Source organism: Equus przewalskii, chromosome 3 (assembly GCF_037783145.1).
Source record: "Equus przewalskii isolate Varuska chromosome 3, EquPr2, whole genome shotgun sequence".
Lineage (NCBI taxonomy): Eukaryota > Metazoa > Chordata > Mammalia > Perissodactyla > Equidae > Equus > Equus przewalskii.
In genome coordinates this window covers 65,150,981-65,174,174 of record NC_091833.1, presented here as the reverse complement: position 1 = coordinate 65,174,174, position 23,194 = coordinate 65,150,981, and the positions used below count along the sequence as shown (strand labels likewise).

Here is a 23,194-nt window from a genome sequence, read left to right as displayed (position 1 = left end):
CATAATAAACCCACCCTAATTTTGATTTATAGATTGATCATGGGTTATTTGTATTGACACATCCAAAGGGGGATTTTGCAACACTGCCAGGACTATTTACTGTTTGTCTCTGATGAAACTTGACAAGATATTTGACAGGAGTTTTTTCAAAGTAGTTCTATTGTTCGAAGTTGGAAGCCAAATTGGAATCTGATATTCAAAGCCTGATAGGAACTATTTTTTAGGTCTTCTCTAAGCTAAACCTACAAGAGGGAAAGAAAAACATTCTAAAGACAAAGGTCTAAATCTAAAACATTAAAATCCTTTTTGATTCCCATCTTCGTTGAAAATCTTTTCTCTGATCTAAAGAAGCAAATTGAAGATATAAAGTAGGAAATATTTTTCCTTTATCCTTCTAAGTTCTTACTGCTGGTCTATTAATTAAATTGGCATAATATAGATTAACAGGATAAAAAATTATTTTGTATGTATGGGGCCTTACATAGACATGAGAGATTTAAAGATAGACAGTTATTTGAGGCTTATACTCCATACTGAGCCAAGGAGAAGGGGGTAGATGTCTGAGATTCCAAAGGGAAAGAAGACAATCCACAGGAAGATGAGAAGAGAAAATGTTTGGTAAATAAATGTTTATCATGCTGTACAGAGACGATGGGACACAGAAATAAATTTGAACACAGGCCTTGTTGAGTTCCCCACAGCTTATCCCACCTAGCCCATAGATTTTGTAGTTATCTCTGGTGATAGCTCTCTTCTTGGACCAGGTCCCTTATCTGATTATTTTAGGCAATTAAGGGGGAGGTAAAAAGCTCTTCCTGAATTTTGGGGGCCTTGATCATCTTCAACTCAAAATAATCTGCATGCCAAAGTGGCACATTCTGGGGACACTTGTTTTAAACCCCTTCAGTTCCCTCACCTAAAACTTACCTGGAAATTTCCCACATTAAAGACTGAGCTGGTGTCTATGGAGAGAAGAATGAGGTTAGTAGCTGGGTGGTAAGAGCTCTTCAAAGGGAAAAAAGAATATAGATTAGAATGAGGATGAGCAAACAGAAAAGAACAAAGCAAAGCACATTTCCCCATGACCTAGTAAATCAGTCTCCCAATCCTGAGAATAGATCAGCCCAGTGAAATGGTTGGGCTTCATTTATTTCATGGAAAGTGTTAGTCTTCTCTTTTAATAGATGTAAGTTAAACACTTTTTTGTACTGTTTGATTTACATAGAGGCAACATTTTTTACCAATGATTGCACAAGCTCCTCCTTACTGGGCATTCAGTGTGTGTAGAACGTGATGATTTTGGAGGACAACAGAGGTTAAGCTGTCAACTTTTAACTGGAGTATTTCCAAAGTTTGCATAATAGTATTGAACTGTTGTTCTAGTACCATGGAAAGATTTAAGATCACCCTTTCCAATTCATAAGATCAAAGCTTGGGAACAAAGTACTTAGCACTGAAAAGAAGTTGGAGTGATGATACATAAGTAGATTACTGAGACTTCTCATCCAATACGTTTATGTTGCATTGCTTTGTGAACAAAGGAGATCAAGGGTGTAATTTGGTTAGAATTTAAGTTGGAGTATCTGGGGACAGAATGAGCAAGCTATTGAAGTCCATATCATCCTGACCCTTTAGGTGGGGACACTTTATATACCTTGTCACCACACAAGGCAAAAAGTCCAATGTGATTCAAAAATAAAGTCAAAGTGCAATGCGTAATTTCCCAGCTCTAGGACATTCCATGATCTTTGCTACTAATGAAGTTAACATCCATACATCTCCACTTTCCATGTAATCCTGTCAGTTTGTAAGAGCAAAACAGGTTGTGAAATATCTGATACAGTAGGCCTGCATATGGCTTTGGCTGCCTTAAAGCTTAGTTTTGTCGCCTGGCCAAGTTAATCCAGATTTTTGGTGCATCCATATATACTTTGGGGTATTGGGCAGTTTGGTTAGAGGAGCACCTGAGATACTTCAAGTCATGCAAGAATAGACTGTGAACCGTCCAAAGCTTTTGGAGATTTAGCAAACATCTGTGCCATAGAAGGTACTTCTAGAGTGACTTTTAATTTCCTTGGCAGGTTTGAAGATGCCATTTATGGAATCATGCCACAAGGTTTGCTTGCAATATTGTCCAGGTATATCATGCAGGAAAGGTGTAGTGGCTACCTCTTTTCAATACAAAGGGAAAAATTTGTACCTATTGTCTTTATCTGGGCAAAGGGCAGACATCAAGCTTACATAGAGGTTTTCCTGGACACAAATAACTCACCATAATAAGAAGCAGAGTAATAATTTTCTAGTCATTCCTCCCTCCAGTCATTCCTCCATCTTCCATGCTTAGTCCACCAAGTATTCATGTCAGCAGAAATGAAAATTATTTCAGATTTTTTTGTAATATCTAGATGTTGGCATAACCAACAATAAGACTAATTAGTTAATGTGGTCAGGGTTTGGTAAACTGGCAGAAGAGGGTGTTTGTTCTACACATGATTTGTTTAAAAAGTAAAGGATAATAAAAGCAAAACACAGATAAAAAGAGGGTCCATAGTGGAAACTCTGAGGGGGAAAGTAGGGTAGACAGAGACCTCCACTCTCCAGTCAACCTACTAATAAATGATTAAGAAATGTGAGAAACTAATGTTCACTATTAAGAGAAGGTGTTTTGTTTTGTTTTGTTTTCTGTTTGTGTGTGTGTGTGTGTGTGTACGCGTGTAGGGAGTCTTAAAAAGAGGGGAGTGGCTGGGGCTGGCCCCGTGGCCGAGTGGTTAACTTCGCGCGCTCTGCTGCAGGCGGCCCAGTGTTTCATTGGTTCGAATCCTGGGCGCGGACATGGCACTGCTTATCAGACCACACTGAGGCAGCGTCCCACATGCCACAACTAGAAGGACCCACAACGAAGAATATACAACTATGTATGGGGGGCTTTGGGGAGAAAAAGGAAAAAATAAAATCTTTAAAAAAAAAAAAAAAAAGAGGGGAGTGGGAAAGTGAGAGTGAGGTTTCTTCCATGATCTTGGGAAAAGCTGTCTCTTTTATGATGCCATTTGGTTCTGGGGCCTCAAAAATGTCCCTGGAAATGCTTAATTTAAGGTCATCTGTAGGCGTTGCATACTAATTGTCTTGAGACTGATGTTTTGGGTCTATTTTGTAATGGCTTGTGTGAATCCAGGATGATTTTTCTTGTATTTTGATAGTAGTGTAGGTGGTTAGCAGTAATTTATAAGGTCCTTTCCATTGAGATGACAGTACATGCTTTCTTCTAAAGACCCTGATGTACACCCAGTCTCCTGGTTGAAAAGGATAGCAAGGCTTGTTAGTGGTAGGAGGCCATGAATCTTTTATCTTTTGATGATGTGCTTCAAGTACACTAGTCAGTCTTTTTATATTATTTGTCATAGCATAAAAATTAGTGCTCACTTAACCCAAGAACCAAAGATTTACAGATGCCAGTAGACATTGGGTGACTGAACACCATTTCAAAAGGGGTCAATCTGTCTCTCCTATGTGGAGCATGTTGGATCTTTCTAAGCCCAGGGTAATGCTTCTGGTCATTTAAGTCCAGTTTTTTGATAGATCTTTCCTAAAGTTCTTTTAATGTCTTGATTTTTATGTCCCACTTGCCCTGATGATGGAGGATGATATGGGGTATAAAATTTTAATAAGGGGCTGGCCCTGTGGCCAAGTGGTTAAGTTCACATGCTCCACTTCGGTGGCCCAGGGTTTCTCTGGTTTGGACCCTGGGCACGGACATAGCACCGCTTGTCAGGTTACATTGAGGCAGCGTCCCACCTGCTACAACTAGAAGGACCCACAACTATGTATTGGAAGATTGGCAACAGTTGTTAACTCAGGTGCCAATCTTTAAAAAAAAAAAAAAACCCACCACCAGTAATTAAAAAAAAAAAAGATTTAGTGAGTATCCCAGAGTTTTTGCAAGCAATTGGTTTATCTCTGCTGTAAATTGAGACCCAGGGTTTGATTCAATGCATAAAAGAATGCCAAAGCAAGGAATAAACTCAGTTATTAATTTCTAAACCTCTGTTGTAGCCCATCTAGCCAGAAAACATTGAGTCCATCCACTAAACAAGCAGACAATAACCAAGCAGTGAGGGGAGCTGGCCCAGGGGCATAGTGGTCAAGTTCGCGTGCTCTGCCTCAGCAGCTAGGGGTTCACAGTTTTGGATCCCAGGCACAGACCTAGCACCACTTGTCAAGCCACACTATGGTGGCATCCCACATAGAGTAGAGGAAGATTGGCACAGATTTTAGCCCAACGACAATCTTCCTCAAGCAAAAAGGAGGAAGATTGGCAATAGATGTTAGCTCAGAGCCAATCCTCCTCACAAAGCAAAATACTAATAATAACCAAGAAGTGAGAACAGCCTAAAGCTGGAGGCAAATCTATAAAATCCATTTGGAGTGCCACAAAGGGCAGTGTAGGTCTAGGAGGACTTCCTAAGGATAACTGATTTCTTTCAGAAATTTGGAAAGATTTATGAGTGGTACACTTGGAAATAATTTGGTCAGAAATGTTGTTGAAGCCAGGGAAAAACCAATTGTCTTTTAGTTCCTTAGCTATCCTCATCTGCACATTTGTCTCATTTGATGGGAGACAAGGCAAGCCAGAAAAATCAAAGGAAAATGGGCTATAGGAAGTCCATTTGGCCCAATCTATAATTCATCTGATAATTGTTTGGCATTCTTTTGTACCTATTTGTCTTTTTCAGATTGTGGGGCATTTGCATGATAATTAATAATATCAGTAAGAGATAAAGACAGGTTTAGAAACTGAGTGGAGAAAGAACAAAGGGGTCCACTTGAGGCTGCATACTTATCAGCTTTGTCAGCCCAATCATTTTCTAAGGATAGGGTATCAGTCTTAGTATGTGCTGAACAGTGAACAACATCCATTTCAGAAAGGAGGTGAACAGCTTGTAACAGGGCACAAATTATGGCTATTAGCAATACTAGTACCCACAGAAGTTAAGAATCCACAGGATTTCCAAATTGTGCCAACAGCATAGCAGACTCCAAAAGTATATCTAAAGTCTGTGTAAATCTTGACAGTACTCTCTTCCACCAATGTGCAACCTCTAGTAAAAGCTACGAGTTTGGCAGCTTGGGCTGATTTTACAGTGGGCAAACAATATGTCTTGAGTGCTTCATGTGAAGAAACTATGGTATAACCAGGCTACTACATTTCCCCAGGAATTTGTTTCACAGGAGCCTTGCAAAATAGAAGTAAGTCTTCTTTATCCAAAGTGGTGTGTAAGAGATTCTCTTGTGGCTTTGAGATCATTCCCACAGTTGCAAGGCAATCATGTAGAAAGATGTGAGGGCCTCCATTATCAGGCAGAAGCAGTAAAGTAGCTGAACTTAAAGTGTTTCAGCGACGTAAAATGATGGAAGGGTTAGTCCAAGGGTCTGCTCATTAGTGGTCTGTCATTGTGTAGAAAGGTGCTGTGTCTTGGGAACTTGTAAGAGAGCACACACAGCATGAGGAACATAGAGGTGAACAGGGGAGACTAATGTAAGAGTTCTGGCTTTGCCAATCAAGGTGGCAGATGTGGTTACTACACACAAGTATGGGGGCATTGCTGATGCCACAGGGTCTAACAGGTAGGATAAATATGCTATAGGGAGTATTTGAGAGTATTTGTTCTAGAATACTTACAGCAATCCCACTATTTTCATGGCAGTATTGATGAAAAGGCTTGCCAAGATTAGGTACACTGTGAGCTAGGGGTATTGACAATGTTAATTTTAAGACTTCAAAGGAGGTTAATGCCTCTGAAGACCAGGACATGGACTCTGAGGTGGTATTTTGGAGGAGGGAATACAGAAGTTTAGCAAAAGCAGCAAAATTAAGACTCCATTAGTGGCAGTAGCCAGCTGCCTCTAGAAATTTACATAGCTTTTTTCATTTGAGGGAGAAGGGTGGACAAAATTGACTCAAGGCATTTTACAGTAAGCTTTTGAATGCCTTGAGATATCTCATGTCCTTAGCAGGTTACAGTTGTTTGCACCCATTGAAGTTTAGATCTGGAGGCTTTATAGCCTCATTCAACTAATGCCATTTATTTAGGAGGATGAGGGAGTCTATAAGAGCTCACTGCTTAGTTTGGTTACAAAGTAAAAGATAATCAATGTACTGAACAAGAAGGAGCTGTGAGTAAAGGCTACAGAATCCAAGTTGGCTTTAAAGACTTGGGAAAATATTGAGAGAGACTCCCAATATCTCTGAGCTAGCAAGTCTATGTTAACTATCTCCATCTAAACGTAAATGCAGAAAGAAATTGTGAATCAGAAGGCAATGGGATTGAAAAGAAAGCTGAATAGAAGTTCATAACTATAAACCAGGCTGCATCAGCAGGAATTGAGGTAAGAATAGTGGCTGGATTAGGTAAAACAGGGTGATAAGGAATTACAAAAGAGTTTATAGCTCTTAGGTCTTCTACAAATTAATAGATTTGGTTTCCATCTGAGTCAAATTTACCCTCCTTCTTTACTGGCAAGATTGGACTGTTACAGGGTGAGGAAGTAAAGAGAAGTACACCCTGCTGCATAAAAGAGTTTATTATGGATTCAATTCCTCATTCTGCATCTCTGGAAAGAGGGTATTGGGCTACTGATGGAAATGGTTTAGTCTTTTTCCAAATAATTCTCACAGGCCCAGTCTTCAGTAACATTCCAACTTCATTTGCATGTGTAGCCCATAGACTAATTGGGCTATCCTTTAAAGGCTCATCCTCTTCAGAGGAATGTAAATCAAGATGAGTTTCCAGAAGGAAAGTAGGAACTTTGAGGTTTGGTCTGAAGGCAGGGAAATAAAAACAGCTTTCTTATTACATTTTATAGTGGCATTAAATTTACATAGCAAATCTCTACCAAAATGGTTTGCTAGTAAGGAATTGGAAACTAGAAAGGCATGATGAGTGTTAAGAGAGCATAAGGATATTAGGGTGGGTGAGATATGGTCAGTGAAATAGGTTGCCCAGAGTCTCCAATAGCTTGAATAGAATAACAGGCGACAGGTAGAGATAAATCCTTTGAGTAGATGGCAGGGAAAGCTGCACTGTGTCAATTAAGAAATCTAGTTCCCAATCCTCTATTTGAAGTTTAATGGCGGGCTCTGGGGTGTAACTGAAGATCAACTGACCCAATCATTTGAGGGGAAATTGTCCCACAGGAAGAGAAAAAAAAACCTTCCAGGAGTGGCAGAGTTTAGAGAAATTTTTTCTTAAACTTCCCTTTCTCTTAAGTACAAAAAAATTTTTCCTCCAATGCCCTGATCTTTTATAATACCTGCAATTGTCTGGAGGCAAATAAAGAGGGCTCTGAGTGGCATTTAAGTTAGTCTCAGAGTCATGCTTTTGCTTTTCTAAAGATTCAAGTTGCAAAGCAAGGATTATTGCTTTTAACTCTTTTTTTCTGGTATTTTTGTAAGCTAGTTTTGAAGAATTGAGTGGCTGCCTCTATTATGAAGCTCAGAGTTTGTCTAGAGTACCCAACCACACTGTTTTGAATTTTTTTTTTAATATATCAGGGCAAAAATTTCCCACTGAAGCAGAAATTAAAAGAGCTCTATGTTCTGATATGTTCTGGAGCTTCCGGGTTTTAGTGCAGTATGCTTTTGAAAAATCTTTATAAAGCATTCAACAAAGACCTTTGAATGATCTCTTTCTTTCTGAGTGCATAATTCAACCTTAGACCAATTCACTTTAGGAGGGAAAGCTTCTAAAATTACTCCTACCAAGCATTGAATATCAGCCTCCAGCTGAGCAATTTCCAGGTCATTTGTAGGAGAGCCGGGGAGAGATTCTAACTATCTATTTCCTCTGTGAAGGGGCTTTCCCCAGGGGGCTGTCTGGCTTGTCTGAGAGCGACAGTATAATCACAGTGTGAAAAACACCTTTAGCAGCCCATCTAGCTCTCTGTGATTGGGGTTGTGAATGGCCACTAATCTTTACAAATCTTCTATAAATTTGGTAGAATCTTCCAAAAGTGGAGACAAAAGGGCTTTATAATTTAAAAAATATGCTAAGGCCCAGAGAAAATAAATTCTTTGCGATGGGGGTCCAGGATATATCCACAAAGGGCATTTCATAGCAATGCCTGGAGCTGGCAGAGACTGATTACAGAACCCTGGAAAGTAGGAGGAGTCATAAGGACAGAAAAGTGGGCCATATCATCCCCCTAGGGTGGTTCTGCTAAATTCACTTCCTGGCTTTTAGTATATACTTGAGTAACCTGTATTTCCCAACTTGGAGATCAGGTGAGAGGGCTCTCTATAAATCTTGTAAAGACAGAAGTCAAAATGAACAGCAAGGTGTCTAAGGGATTTTCTAGGGATGTTGGAGGATTGTTAGGATCTAAGAGAATTGGCTGAAAGATGGAGCTGGGTTTTGAGTGGAGGGGTTTAGACTAGGGATCCAGAAATCCAAAAGAACTTCTGGAAGGTCAGGTACAGGGAGTTGGAGATAAAGGCTTATATACGAGGGAGGAGAAGGGGAATTTACATTGATGTAGTTTTAAACTTTAAGTCCTTTAATAAGATGAAAGAAGAGAAATTGGACTCTTTTCAATTTGATAGTCCCATAGGTACCAATTAGAGAGGTGTTTAGAATGAGAGCTCTCTAAACTTTTTCTTTAATATAGAAGTTTTTCCAATTCAAAGGATCCATCATCCGGCCACTGATGAGTAGGATCTTCAGTGGTATGTTTATTCCAATAATGACTCAATTCAATAAGCTTTTTCATGGAAAGACTTGGAGGTAACTTTACAGGCTTAGAATAAATCTTTGCCATGTATGCAAGAGGCATCCCTTGAGTGGGTGCAGAAGATACAGCACCTATGGTCCAAATGTTCACTCCTGAAGATAGTCTAAGAAAGAAATCCCCTTCATTGTTACAGTTGGCAAGAATGTTGTAGTGAAAGTGGTAACTCCGGTTCCCCACGAGTATGTGAGATGCCTCCAGTCCCAGACCCACTAATCTGTGATGTGGAGCAGGTGATACCGGAATGGAACTTTTCCAGCACTAACAAAACAATGAAAGTCAAGACAGCAAAAGTCCTTTATGGACTAGGACCCTTTACGATAAACTCCCCTGAGAGTTGTCACAGTCAGACAAAGAGAGTACTACTTCTGACTTTATGTCTCAAAATCCCAACCAATTGACTGACCAGCAAGATGCACACTAGTATGTACACCTTCTGGCTGGCAGAGACCAGAAAGAATATTCTCACTGGTCACAAAACAGAGTTCTCAAGATTTAAGACAAAAGGAAAATCTCATCTGATTTTTCTTATATGCACATTCACAGCTTTAGCTAAGCCTTGGGTACCTCAGAACCCACTAATGCCTAAAAGAGATTTGTTACTGGATTGGGGATTGTGAGTGTTTTACAAAGTCCCTTGCTGACAGAGATTTTCTTGAAGTTAGTGGGTAACCTAGTGTCAATCTAATCCATTCTGCAACCAAGTGATCTTAACACAACAGTCTTTGAGTTAGGTGGCTACCACTCTTAATAGCTTTCAGGTGCTCGACTCATGCCCATCAATTTTGTGACTTGAGCTTCCAAGATGTCCTTTAGAAACAGCCCTTACCTCATGTGCACATTAACCCACAGCAAAGTTTGTCTAACCAGACACTGGTCTGGTGAAAACTGTGAACTTGTGAGTCTGTGATGCTGGCTTAAACATCAAGTTTATAGAGCCTAAGCCTGCATTCTACACTATGGTTTTCCTCCTTATGACAAATGACACAACAGACAGAGACAAAGAAAAAACAGTGGCTATCTCTGGGAGGAAAATGATAAATAAAAACCAATAGTACTCATAATAAATCTCTACCAGAGTCGGTATACCCCAAGGAACTAATTCCTCAAATATTTTCTCCAACTAATTTGTATTTATATAAGAAAAAAAAAAGACTCTCCCACTTTCATCTCCATTGTATCCTACAGGCAGGAATCTTGGAGACTGATGTGTAAGAATTCTGACTTTGTGGTGTCATTTTGTCAGGAGTCCCAGGATCTCTCAGCTGCAGCAGACTTAAAGTGAGCAGTGTCCAGCCAGTGAAGTTTGTCCCTTCATGGTCACAAACTAGTGGAGGAAAGATTTTTTTTCTCTATCCTTCTAGGTTCTTCTGGCTAGCCTACTGATTAAATTGACTTAAGACAAATTAACAAAGTAAAAACAAATTTAGTGTCATGAGTATGGGAAACTCACATAGACATGAGAGTTTCAAAGGCAGTCAGACAATTGAAGTTAAATGTCATCCTAAGCTAAAGAGAAGGGAGGAGTTGTCTGAGGCTTCAAAGGGAAGAAAGACAGTTCATAGGAAGATGGGAAGAACAAAGGTTTGATAAAAAAATGTTTGTTATGCTATGCAGAGGCAATGGGACACAGATAGGAATTTGAACAAATAGGCCTTGCTAGGTTCCCCCAAGCTTACCACATCTAGCCAGTAGTCTTTGTAGTTATCTCTGATGATACCTCTCTTCCTGGACCCATCCCTGTATCTGAATTCTTTTAGGCAGTTAAGGGGAAGATAGAAAGCTCCTCCTAAGTTGTTTGGGCCCGTGCTGTCTTCAGCGCAAAATAATCTGCATGGTAAAATGGCACATTCTGGAGAGACTTATTCTGAATCCCTTCAAAGTTAATGTAGTTGGATGGGTGAATCAACCTCTGATGTCATTTAAGTTGCAACTAGTTTCTTGAGGAATTAAAAGCAACTGCCTTTATTTTACAAATCTTTGCAAAAGCAGAAATACAGTTCTGGAATCAATTCAAACCTAGTCTATTTTATTTACCAATCCCAAAACCTCCTGCAATCATCTCAAAGGATTGTAAGTATTGTAAAAATTCTGAGCTTAGGAAACAAAAGTCCTTCTTGCAAGAACTTTCATCCTTTCTCTGTCTCTTTAAGGTATAAATGTTTTACCCAGTCTTCTCCAAAACTCTTATCTAAGCCATCACTTTAAAATTTGAACTTCAAGGAGATAATTCTTATCAGAAGAATAAAAGAAAGGAAAGGCTATTTGAAACTTAGGTGAATGAAAAATCATAACAGTCCTCTCCACCAATATTAATAAAAATCTCTAGTCACCTGACCAGGTAATCTTAACTTATTCCATCTGCCAGAAACACTTTTGGATTTGGGTCTAACTTTTTTTATAATTAGTGGGTTTTGTGTTATTGCATCTGATTCATGGCTAAAATTTTAGAACAGAAGCTATAAGATCTCTGTTTGCCTCTGTCTGTATGTTTATGTATGTCTACATATGTGTTGCAAATGTGTGGTATTTTTGTATCTCTGGGTGGCATTGCCAAACTTAATTTGTAAAAGAGCTCTATTTAGGGGCTGGCCCCATGGCTGAGTGGTTAAGTTCGCGCGCTCTGCTGCAGGCGGCCCAGTGTTTCGTTGGTTCGAATCCTGGGCGCGGACATGACACTGCTCATCAAAACCACGCTGAGGTGGCGTCCCACATACCACAACTAGAAGGACCCACAACGAAGAATATACAACTATGTACCGGGGGGGGGGCTTTGGGGAGAAAAAGGAAAAAATAAAATCTTTAAAAAAAAAAAAAAAAAGAGCTCTATTTAGTTGGCTTAAAGAAACTTAAGCATTTATATGAATTAAGAATTCCTAAAACTCTCAGAAATATAATGTAAATTATCTCAAATGCTTTTCAATTTAGTGTTGTCTGGGAAAAAATTGGTAATTAAGCTAGTTTAAGTTAGTTGTCAATTAAAATTAACATGTCTAAAGAATTATAGCATTAAATATAGTGCAGGCATACAATTTTTATTCTACTGGATTTACTAGTCCCATAAACTCATGTTATCTCTGTTGCAAAATTTGCTCAGCGAGGAAAATAGCTTGGGATGATAAATAGTTCCCTAATGACTCATGAAGTTCTTATGGGTAGTTTAAACATAATTGTTAAGTACAAGTGAATTAAATAGATGTAAATAGGGTAAAAGTTTCTAGGTGAACGTCTCAGGAATAATTATGTTTTGTGGTTTGTCTACTAAGTTTCCCCAAATCATGTTGGTAGCTGAAACCTTAAAGTTTTGCTAAGTTAAATTAAATGATGGATAGTCACTGACTATCTTGATAATTTCCAAATAAAATAAAATTCTGAAACATTAATTACTGAACATACTTTTATCTACTTTTTAAATTTTATTTAGCTATTTTATTTTGAGGAAGACTAGCCCTGAGATAACATCTGCCACCAATCCTCCTCTTTTTGCTGAGGAAGACTCACCCTGAGCTAACATCTGTGCCAATCTTTCTCTACTTTATATGTGGGACCCCAACCACAGCATGGCTTGTCAAGCAGTGCTAGGTCCGCATCTGGGATCTGAACTGGTGAACCCCAGGCTGCTGAAGCAGAACATGCCAACTTAACCACTGCACCACTGGGACAGTCCCTACCTGTATCTACTTTTGGCCTTTTATTATCAAGAAACTTAAGATGTTGGGTCTATGAGTAAACATGCTTGTGTCGCATCAAAAACTTTACTATGTAGAAGAATATACTTCTAGAAATTAATCAATATATGTAAGTAAAATAACTAAGAAATAATAAGTGTGAAAGGAAACAACTATATATAAAAAGTAGATCAGGAAAGTAGAATGATTGATTGTTCCCGAAAGAGAAAGAAAAAAAATAGGACAAAATTGTAGAAGCCTTGTGGAAAAGAAATCTTGGGGAACAAATTTTATGTATGGCAAAGCTGGCTAAAAATTGGCATGCATTTATTTAAGTATTTAAAAAAATAAATTTTCATATCAAAAGTACACTGGTGCAAACTTAGAACTCAGTTTTTTCGCTGTTAAAAGGACAAAGTTTCCTTGATTTTGATCTGCTTTTGATAAGTTATTGTGAAAGGGTTTTTTTACCTTTTCAGTAATTACCTTTTAAGTAATTTTTTTTTAACTAATCTGCCTGGACAGCAAAGATTTTGTGTTTTTCCAAAATGATTGTACTTTGTGTTGTCTTTATCAGGTCTTTGATTACTTTAGTAAACCTAGTCTTCTTGATATTAAAAGAGCTAAGCTTTGCTCACAACTACGTAACCTTCCGTATTTGTCTTTAACGTCTTCTATTGTCATTTTGGTTAAATGTACATTTTTGACAAACTTTCCAAAAGTAATATTCCAAGTGAAGTCTTTTTGATCTCACAATAACTTTGGGACTTTCTGAAGGTCCCCTGGAGCAACTCTAAAGATTTGTTCTCTCTCCCTATGAAAAGGAAGATGTTAAAACAATTAGGATTATTTGATATGTTAAATTACATCGGAAGCATTGCCAAATAAGAAGTAATACTAAGCCGTCTTTATGTTGTGTTTGTATAGGTTTATACGTGTTGAAGAAATTGTATAAAATTCCTAAATTCTGATATGTCATGGTATAATATCAGTCATAATTCCAGTTATTATCTTAAAATGTTGCATGTTTCAGAAATGAAATTTTCTTATCAATTTCACTATAAGGAACTCTCAGCAGATCTTTAACAATGGGCATTTTTAAGTCTTTTGTCATTTACAGACAGTTATTGTTTTGCTCTGATGCTTTTACAAGTGAGGCTCAGGGAAAGGAACCTACTAAGAACTCTTGGTTACTGACATGGCTGACAAACTACAAGATGTCAAAACTTGGGTACTTATTTCACAACTAACACCTCCACTAACTCCACCTGACATCTGGTCCTGTGCAAATACTGGAAACCCCAAAATCAAATTGACTAGGAAGAGAAGTGGCCAACATCAAGGTAGGCTGCTTCCTCACAAAATGTCAGATCAAAAACATTTTTTGCCCTCTGTGACCATCTTTTTCCTAATTCTTACATCATGACGGTATTTATGATTCTTTTGTACACATTTGCCTTGCAGTGGTCTGGAAAGATATTATGATTGTTCACATATTTCAGGCCGTTGAAAAGGGGTAATCCCACCTCCAGATGACTGTTGGGTTTGCCATGATACTGATGATTCTGCAGTTCTACCTCTCACAAACTTCTCCCTGATTTCCAATGCCTCAGTTTCTCTGGAGCAAACTCAGCCCTCTTTCTATTGTATCAGACTCCCTATCCCTGTGCCTCAATTTCCCTGTCTCTGGTTAACAGTCCCAAATCCACGGAAACTTGAGTCCAGGTCCTGTAAAAAGGACACGAGGCAAAGGTAACCAGAATAAAATCACCAGAGCAGTCAACAGACCCTTAAATTTTACTGGCCTCCGTGGCTGTAACCTTTCTAGTCCTGAACATAGACTCAAATGGGAATTGCCAGGAGGCATTCATAATTCAAAATTAACTTCCTTTGGTATATCACTGATCCCTTGACTAGGAGTAAGTGCAAATGAGGCAATGATCAGGAATCTTTCCTTAACTCTTGAAGATGCTGCAGAATCCACTGCTAAAGCAATAGATTGCCAACAAATTTCCTAAGACTAGCTGACCAAAGTTGTTCTTGATGATAGAATAGCCCTTGATTATCTTTAAGTTGAGCAGGGAAGTGTTTGTGCGATGGCCAACACCACTTGCTGCACTTGCATTGACACTTCTTTAGAAGTTGAAACTCAGCTACATAAGATCACTGAACAAATCACTTGGTTTACGGAGGTGACACCTTCAATGAGGTTTTTCTTTGTCTTATTGATTTTGATTGGTTTGAGTCTTGGGAATCAAATCTCCGAAGCACATCTCAGACATTGGGAATCATCCTGTTTTTAATAATCATAATAGTCTCCCTGGTGCACTATATTATCTCAAAAGATTTAAATGCATGTTCAAAGCTGCTGACCATCAAGCAAATAACCTCCTTAAGAATAGAAAGTCAGAAAGGAACAAAGAAAATGACTAACTTAAAGACTATGAATCCAATGTTATGACCTGTGAATACCAAAAAATCCTTGGGAATGAAAATTACTATTATGTTTCTTTGTGCAATCATTTTGAAGGAGAAAAAATAAATTAGTATGTCTTTTTCCATAGTGTCCCAAATATGTCATATTTAGCAATAATTAAGTACTGGAATAGAACATAACCATTATTATTTTAATTGATAAACTAATGTGTGAATAAATTTTATCCAGATTGTAAGTGGGAATTAGTCCCTTAAAAGTGCACTTTATGTGATGGTAATGGAGAGAAAACAAAGGAGAACATTGGAGGCACTAAACAACCCTTCAAATTCAAGTCCACTTAGAATGCATACACTTAACTACAAATATTCTCTATCAATTCAAAGAATTCAGGTTTAATTTGAATAAAAGAAAATAAGCACATGTTCCATAGAGTAGTTTCTCCATCTTTGAATTTCTGATATAATTTACCTGTTAGCTAAATAGAATGTCTTCAACTAAATATTTCAATACAAGTCCTCAGATAAAACTTTTTCTGAGTCTTTGTATATCTAGTAGTATATGTTTCACCTTCACACCCGGATGACAGCAGGGGTGATAATTAATTTCTTTGATCCCTACATTTTTCAGTAAACATGAATTAGGTCATACTCTATTGTCTTTTTCCAATTATAGTTACAAAAGACAACATTTAAGTTCACAAGATTTTTCTGGCAAAAAGCTAATGTTTGTGGTTGCTAGTGTGTGTGTGTGTTTAATTTATGTTACCCCTATAGATTTATTTTGTCATAACATGTAATGAATTCATCCAATATATGTGTATCCTTTTAACTCAAACTTTTCTTTGATAACTTTGATTTAAAAAACTGCTTTCTTGTTCTGGTTGGATCTTAGTGTCATAAAATTCATATTACACATTTTCTAATCAGAGTTATTTTATTCCTTGTTCCTTGTGTGTCACTTAGGTATTGCTGTGAAAAATAAATTACCCCCAAATTTGGTAAGTTTAATAACAATTGTTTTATTTACTACCAATTTTATGGGTCAACAGTTTGTACTGCTGGGCAGTTCTTCTGATCATGCTGGATATCCCTCATTCTGTTAAAGTCATCTAGTGGCTCCAGGTAATAGTTTTATGTGTCAGCCTTTCTAGACCACACACCCACATATTTCATGGAACATTATTCTGGATGTTTCTGTGAAAGTATGTTTTCAGTGAAGTCAACATTTAAATAGGTGAATTTTGAGTAAAGTAGATTACCCTCTATAATATAAGTGGGCCTCATTCAATCACTTGAAGGCCTTAATACAACAAAGATTGACCTTGCTTAAGTAAGAAGGAATTCTGCCAACAGACTGCCTTTGGACTTGAACTGCTACTCTGCCCAGGGCGTCTAGCCTACTGGCAAACCCTGAAGATTCTTTTTTATTGATGTCATAATAGTTTATAATGTGGAATTTCAGTTGTACATCATTATTTGTCAGTCACAATATATACATTCCCCTTTAGCCCTTATGCCCACCCTCCAGCCCCCTTCCCCTCTGGTAACCACTAGTCTGTTCATTTTGTCTATGTATGTGCTTACCTTACACATATGAGCGAAATCACGTGGTGTTTGTCTTTCTCTGTCTGGCTTATCTCATTAATATAATACCCTCAAGTTCCATCCATGATATTGCAAATGGGACAATTTTGGGTCTTTTTATGGCTGAGTAGTATTCCATTGTATATATATATATATTGTATATATATATATATACCACAAATTCTTCTGTGTGTGTGTGTGTGTGTGAGGAAGATTGGTCCCGAGCTAACATCTGTTGCCAATCTTCCTCTTTTTGCTTGAGGAAGATTGTCACCAAGCTAACATCTATGCCAATCCTCCTCCATTGTATGTGGGATGCCACCATAGTGTGGCCTGACAAGCCGTGACAGGTCCGTACCCAGGATCCAAACCCGCAAACCCCAGGCTACCAAAGCAGAGCACATGAACCTAACCACTACAACACCAGGCCAGCCCATACCAGATCTTCTTTATCCATTCATCAGTCAGTGGGCTCTTGGGTTGCTTCCATGTCTTGGCTATTGTGATTAATGTTACAATGAACATAGGAGTACACAAATCTTTTTGAATTATTGATTTCAAGTTCCCTGGATAAATATCCAGTAGTGAAATAGCTGGGTCGTATGGTATTTTGATTTTTAATTTTTTGAGAAATCTCCATACTGTTTTCCATAGTGAATGCACCAGTTTGCATTCCCACCAGCAATGTATGAGGATTTCCCTTTCTCCACATCCTTCCGACATTTGTTGTTTTTTGTCTTGGTAATGATAGTCATTCTAACAGGTTTAATGTGGTATTCCATTGATGTTTTGATTTTCATTTCCTTCATGATTAGCGATGTTGAAGATCCTTGTCCCTGTTGGACATGGTATATCTTCTTTGAAAAAATGTCAGTTCATATCCTCTGCCCATTTTTTGATTGGATTTTTTTATTTTTGGTGTTCAGTTGTATGAGTTCTTTATATATTTTGGAGATTAACCCCTCATCAGATATATGATTTGCAAATATTTTCTCCAAGTCAGTGGGTTGTCTTTTCATTTTGTTCCTGGTTTCCTTTGACTTGAAGAAGCTCTTTAGTCTGATAAAGTCCCATTTGTTTATTTTTTCTATTTTTCCCCTTGCCCAAGTGGATACGGTATTTGAAAAGATCATTCTATGACCAATGTCAAAGAGTGTACTGTGTATATTTTCTTCTAGGAGTTTTACGGTTTCACGTGTTAAATTTAAGTCTTTAACCCATTTTGAGTTAATTTTTGTGTATAGTGAAAGATAATGGTCTATCTTCATTATTTTGCATGTGCTTGTTCAGTTTTCCCAAAACCATTTATTGAAGAGAACTTCCCTTCTCCATTGTATGTTCTTAGCTCCTTTGTTGAAGATGGGATAACATCCATGCCCATCTTCCTCTACTTTACATGTGGGACGCCTGCCACAGCATGGCTTGACAAGCAGTGCTATGTCTGCACCCGGGATCCAAACTGGCGAACCCCAGGCCTCCGAAGCAGAATGTGTGAACTTAACCACTGTGCCACTGGGCTGGCCCCATAAGTACTGTTAATTTTATTATATGTGTGCATATAATGGAATTATTTTTAGAAATGTTAATAGCTGATAATAAATAATAATTGACATATTTTACTGTTTTAAATTAGTTTAAACAACATGTCAATGGGTCCTATATGTTGCTAATTAAATCTGGTCAAACTTGTAATATATTTATATTACTATTTTGATTTATAAATAGCAGTGGCCCTAACCTGAAAACTGCTTTCTTGCTAGATATCAAGGAAACTAATGACTGGAGAATAGTCATGAAATTTCCTGTTAAATATGTTGTGTGTGTTCATATTGGTTTTGTATATCTATGTGTACCTGTACACACATATAATTTGTTTTACATCATATATTTGCTTTATATTATATATAATCATATGCTTATGTTACATATTTATATAAATCAACAAAATATCTAGTATACACAAGTGCAGGTGGGTGAACTTTATTTTTACTCCATCACCAAAATTATGAAAATTCTAATAATTTGGACTCATCATACCTAGTCAGCATGATCAGCTACCTTCACGTGGGTGCAGAACATCCCAAAGCGAGACAAACTACTTGAAGGAAAAGTAGTCATGAGTAAGTTCTGGGTTTAACCTAAGGCCTAATATTTACAGCCGTCCAATGATACACATTTGTGTATTAGAGTTTCAAAAACTCTTTACAAATAGTTTCTTGTTGAACCTTCACAAATTTCTGTGATCTTTATTTTATAGATGAAGAAATCAAAGTCAGAGAAGTTGAGAATTTCCTAACAAATGGGAGCTTTGGAATTATATTTCATTTACATCAATTACATATTTCACATTTTATTTCATTTTGGCTACAAAACGTTAGTGACAAAATCATGGGCGGAAACTTCTTTAGATTTTTCTCTATGTCACTAATTAGAGACGCCAGTTATATAGAAAGCAGTTTCCAGGGGAAAACGAAATTTAGAAACCACTATTAAAAAAAAAATCCTTGGTGGAGAAATCCCAAGGAGTCATTAGCTTTTGATTTTTGTTTTAACTGACATCTACAATCTCAGCTAAATGGAGGAATTTGTAGCTTGCACTAATCCATTCTTTATCCCTCTTAATAAACGGTTTCATGTCCCAGTTAATGGATAAAAAGGTAAGTTTTCTGGCTTCATTTCTCTCCTATTTTCATTGGCATGGACATATCAGTGGTTTTCCAGGAAATGTTAAGCTGAAGTATCAAACTCTTGAGTCCCTTCCGGTCCTGAGAATTTTCATCAACTATTGGCTAAAAATAATACCATTTAAGTAAATGGTCTTTCTATTCAAGGTTTCCATTGTACTGAAGTATGTATTTTGAGGTTATGTAAAAATCAAGATAATGGTTATTGTCATCAGTGCTAATGAAAGAAGACAAAATATTCAAATTAATTTTTCTCTTTAGGAATCACCTCTATAGGAATAGTTTTCTTATGGAACTCCAGATTTGGAATGGAATTTGCAGGTCATTTAAGAGAAAATAAGAAACTTCTTTCCATAACTTATATACATATTAGGTCTTATTTCCTGTGTAACAATGAAATAAATCTTACTTCATATTTCCTATGCATATAATCATAGCTATAATACTCACCAACTCTTGAACCTGGTTTCTTATATGATCCAGAAAAAAAATATTCTACCTGGGCGTAAGATCTGGGGGTGATGTTTATGAAAGAGAATGACATTTTAAAGCTAATACTTTGAGATTTGCTCATCTTAAAAGGAGTCATTTATTTGTTAAATTTCAAGGTGACAGGGATTTTGTTTTCACTTTTAATAATAAATTTCTAGTGTTGCACTTGATCATAAAATAGACTCAGTATCATTTCTTAATTTGGCTTATATTTACATCTTATTTATTTTGGGGTCATTGGGTAATCAACTTGGTAAATCCTCTATGGATGAATGAAAGGACTGTGCATTCTCTATAAGAAAGTTTAATATCAGTCAATCATGTCAAACACATTAATGACATTATTAATATCCTCAATATCCTTGTTTTCATCTGTTTGTATATTTCACACTATAATTTTAGACTCAAAGTTTCCTGTCTATTCCTGACGTGTATCATGTTATTAAAAATGCATATTTTATCTGTTTTTATTAATCTCTTTCTTTTTCTTTCTTCCTTTTCATTCTTTCTTTCTCACTTTTCTTATTTTTTAGATTGTTCAAGATTTTTAATATTTTTATTTAGTTTTTAAAACTACTATTTACTGTTTTAATTCGTTTTGCTTCCCCAGGTTATTTGTACGTTCTAATATCTTTTCTATTTCTAGATTTATATAATGAAAAAGTTTTTCAAATTTATCAAAGGTATATAATTTCACCCATCAAATGACATATTATCCTCTAGAATAGAAAATATTTAGTAGAATTTTACTTCTTCATCCGTAGCTTTCTCTTTAACACAGCATGTATAATGAGAACTTTCAGATGATTTTTCCTTCCCATCCTCCTCCTATTCCAACTCCTGGGTTTTACTATAAAACTTGGGGATTCCTGGTCCTAGGTTATAATTAAATTGTTCCTTAGGCCCATAATTTTGTTTTCTTTTGTCTTGAGATTTTGTTAGCTTTCCCATTGAGATTTACAGCTATTACACATATACGATCGTGGCAACCAGCAGAGGACTTCATAGTTATTTAATAAAAACTTTGATAATGTTTCCTTCTCCTCTTTTCGAACTTATCCTACTCCCTTTTACCCCTGGCTAATGTTAATCATTTGTCGTGTATTTTTCCTGATTATTTCCACACTCCTACACATATATACCCATATACACTCTAATATGTATGTGCGTATGGGCATGTGTATGTGCCTATATACACACAGATATATAGAATATATTTATGATTTTCTGATGTTGTCTATGATATGCTTTTTAAAAATGATATCACAATTTGCACATTAATCTTGAGAAATAAAAAAAGTAGCCTTGATGGTAGCCAGCTGTCTGCTAGTAGCTGGCCTGGCATTATCATGTTGGCCATGTTTCCTATTCAACATAAAAGATTTCACAGAACATCAATATCAGATGAGGTCACTCTGTGACTGGATAAGCGAGGGAAAAACAAGATAATTCTGTCTAAGCCCAAATAGAAACAAGAAGACTGCAGAACTACAAAAATAATTAAATACCTTTCTTTCAGTTAACGTGAGTGATTAACAGTTCTTTACCAATGACAGCTTTAGCCTCACTCTATTCCTTCCACCTCCTAGATAAAATATTAAGATATTCGTCATAGAATTGCTCCTGTTTTCTGACTATCTCAGAGTAGGGCACTCCCCAACTTCCTTGAACCTTTCCCAAAATCACTTAAAACAAACCCAAATACTTTCTTGATGCAGTAAATAATAAATCTAACTTTTTCACCAAGTGGCCCTTAGCATTCTACAATTTACTTTTTTAAGTTGCCATATATCATGAACATCTTCAAGGTCAATATAATTGGCCTATTCTGTGGTATACATTTACTGCAATTTTTTTGCCAAATCCATCTTAGCGGACACTAAAAATGCATCCTTTGTTACCACTATGAACAATGCTATAATAAATACATGATGTTGCTTCTATTTCTTTGAAAAAGATTTCCCAGTAATGAGATTGCTGGGTGAAAAATGTGGTATTTTTAATTATAATAAACATTTTTTTTTAGAAAAAACCTCTTGCAGCTATATTCCCACCAGCAGTGGTAGATGCTACAGTAATATTTTGTCATTACAACAGGTGAAATGATATTTTATTATCTTAGTAAGCAGGCTCCTATTAGTGGTCGAGCCTTTTTTCATGTGTCCACTTATTAATTTAGTGAATATCATTAAGCACCTGCTACTTACTATTCTGCATGCTGAGCATATAGTAGTATACAAGCAGATAAGGCCTTGCCCTCATGGAGCTTACATTGTTTGGGAAAAGACAGACTGTAAGCAAATAAGGAAATTAGTATATAATATATTAGATGATGATAAGTGATGTGAAGCAAAATAAAAGATGGTCAAGGTGGAAAGGACTGGGGAGTGGGCAAGTAGGTTTTACAGGGTGGTCAGAGAAGTCTTCCAATAAAATAACCTTTGAAACGACAGAGAGAGTGAGTCATCTGTATCTCTAAGGAAAGAGAGTTATAAATACATGGAAGACCTCTAGCCCTGAGGCAGGATCATGTTTAAAATAGTTTAAGAATATTAAGAGATCAGGCAAGGCTGGAGATGAGAACCAAAGAGGTCAGAGAGATGAAATAAAAGAAGATTATATAGAGTGGTGAAGGCCATTGCAAGAATATTGGTTTAAACTTTGAGTGAAACGGTATGTTACAGAAGGGTTTTAAGCAGAGGAGATGACATTAACTGATTTATGCCTTTATAGGAGCTTTCTGGCTACTGGGATGAGAGTTGACTGTAGAGAGCAAGGGCTGAAGCATGGAGAGAAGTTAGGACTGTTTCAATAATCAAAGCCATTGGTACAGAGTTTGGGAAAAGGTATTAGTGGAAGATGTGGTGAGAAGAGGTTGGATTTTATATATATTTTGAAGGTGGTGCTGCAAATCTCAGAGAAAAAGGAATTGGGAATGATTCTAAGGTTCTTTTACTTCAACAACTGTAATGATAGAGTTGATATTTACTGAAGTGAAGAAAAGATGAGGTGGGGGCAGCTTTGAAGGTCAAAATTGAGAGTTCAGTTTGGGGTACCTTATATCTGAGATGCTTATTAGACATCCAGGTAGACATTGAGTACAGTTTTGGAGAGAGAAGTTTATAGTTCAGAGGAGAAGTTTAGAATGGAAACATAAACTTGGAAGTCACCAGCTTGCAGATGATTTTCAAAGCAGTGAGACTAGATGAGTTCATCTATGGAGTAAGTGTAGATGGAGAAGAAATTCTAGAACTGAGTCCTGAAAGACTCCAGTATTCAGAAGTTATCAAGATGAGGGGAAAGCAGCAAAGGAAACTGGGAAGGAGCAGCCAGTGCAGTAAGGGGAGAACGAATTGGGAATAATGTTCCAAAAGTCAAATGTCAGTTTCCAAGAAGAAAATAATAATTAACTGTGTCTAATGCTGATAATAAACCAATTAAGATTTGCCATACAATTTAGCAGTGTGAAGGCTTTTGGTGAACTTGGCAAGAGCAATCTAATGAGGTAATGGACGTGAAAGCCTCACTGGAGTGAACTGAAGGAGGAGA

General features: G+C 37.0%; 1 long non-coding RNA gene across 2 annotated transcripts in view; it reads left to right on the top strand.

The window, feature by feature from the left end:
- LOC103565312 (uncharacterized) overlaps positions 1-20,103 on the top strand; it is a 102,230-nt gene extending 82,127 nt beyond the window's left edge. The window contains exons 5-6 of one of the 2 annotated variants that reach the window (XR_011538708.1): positions 15,849-15,883; positions 17,815-20,103. This is a non-coding gene — a long non-coding RNA (uncharacterized lncRNA). The remainder of the gene's footprint in view (positions 1-15,848; positions 15,884-17,814) is intronic. The other variant, XR_011538709.1, reaches the window with a different exon arrangement.
- Positions 20,104-23,194: the final 3,091 nt, after the last annotated feature.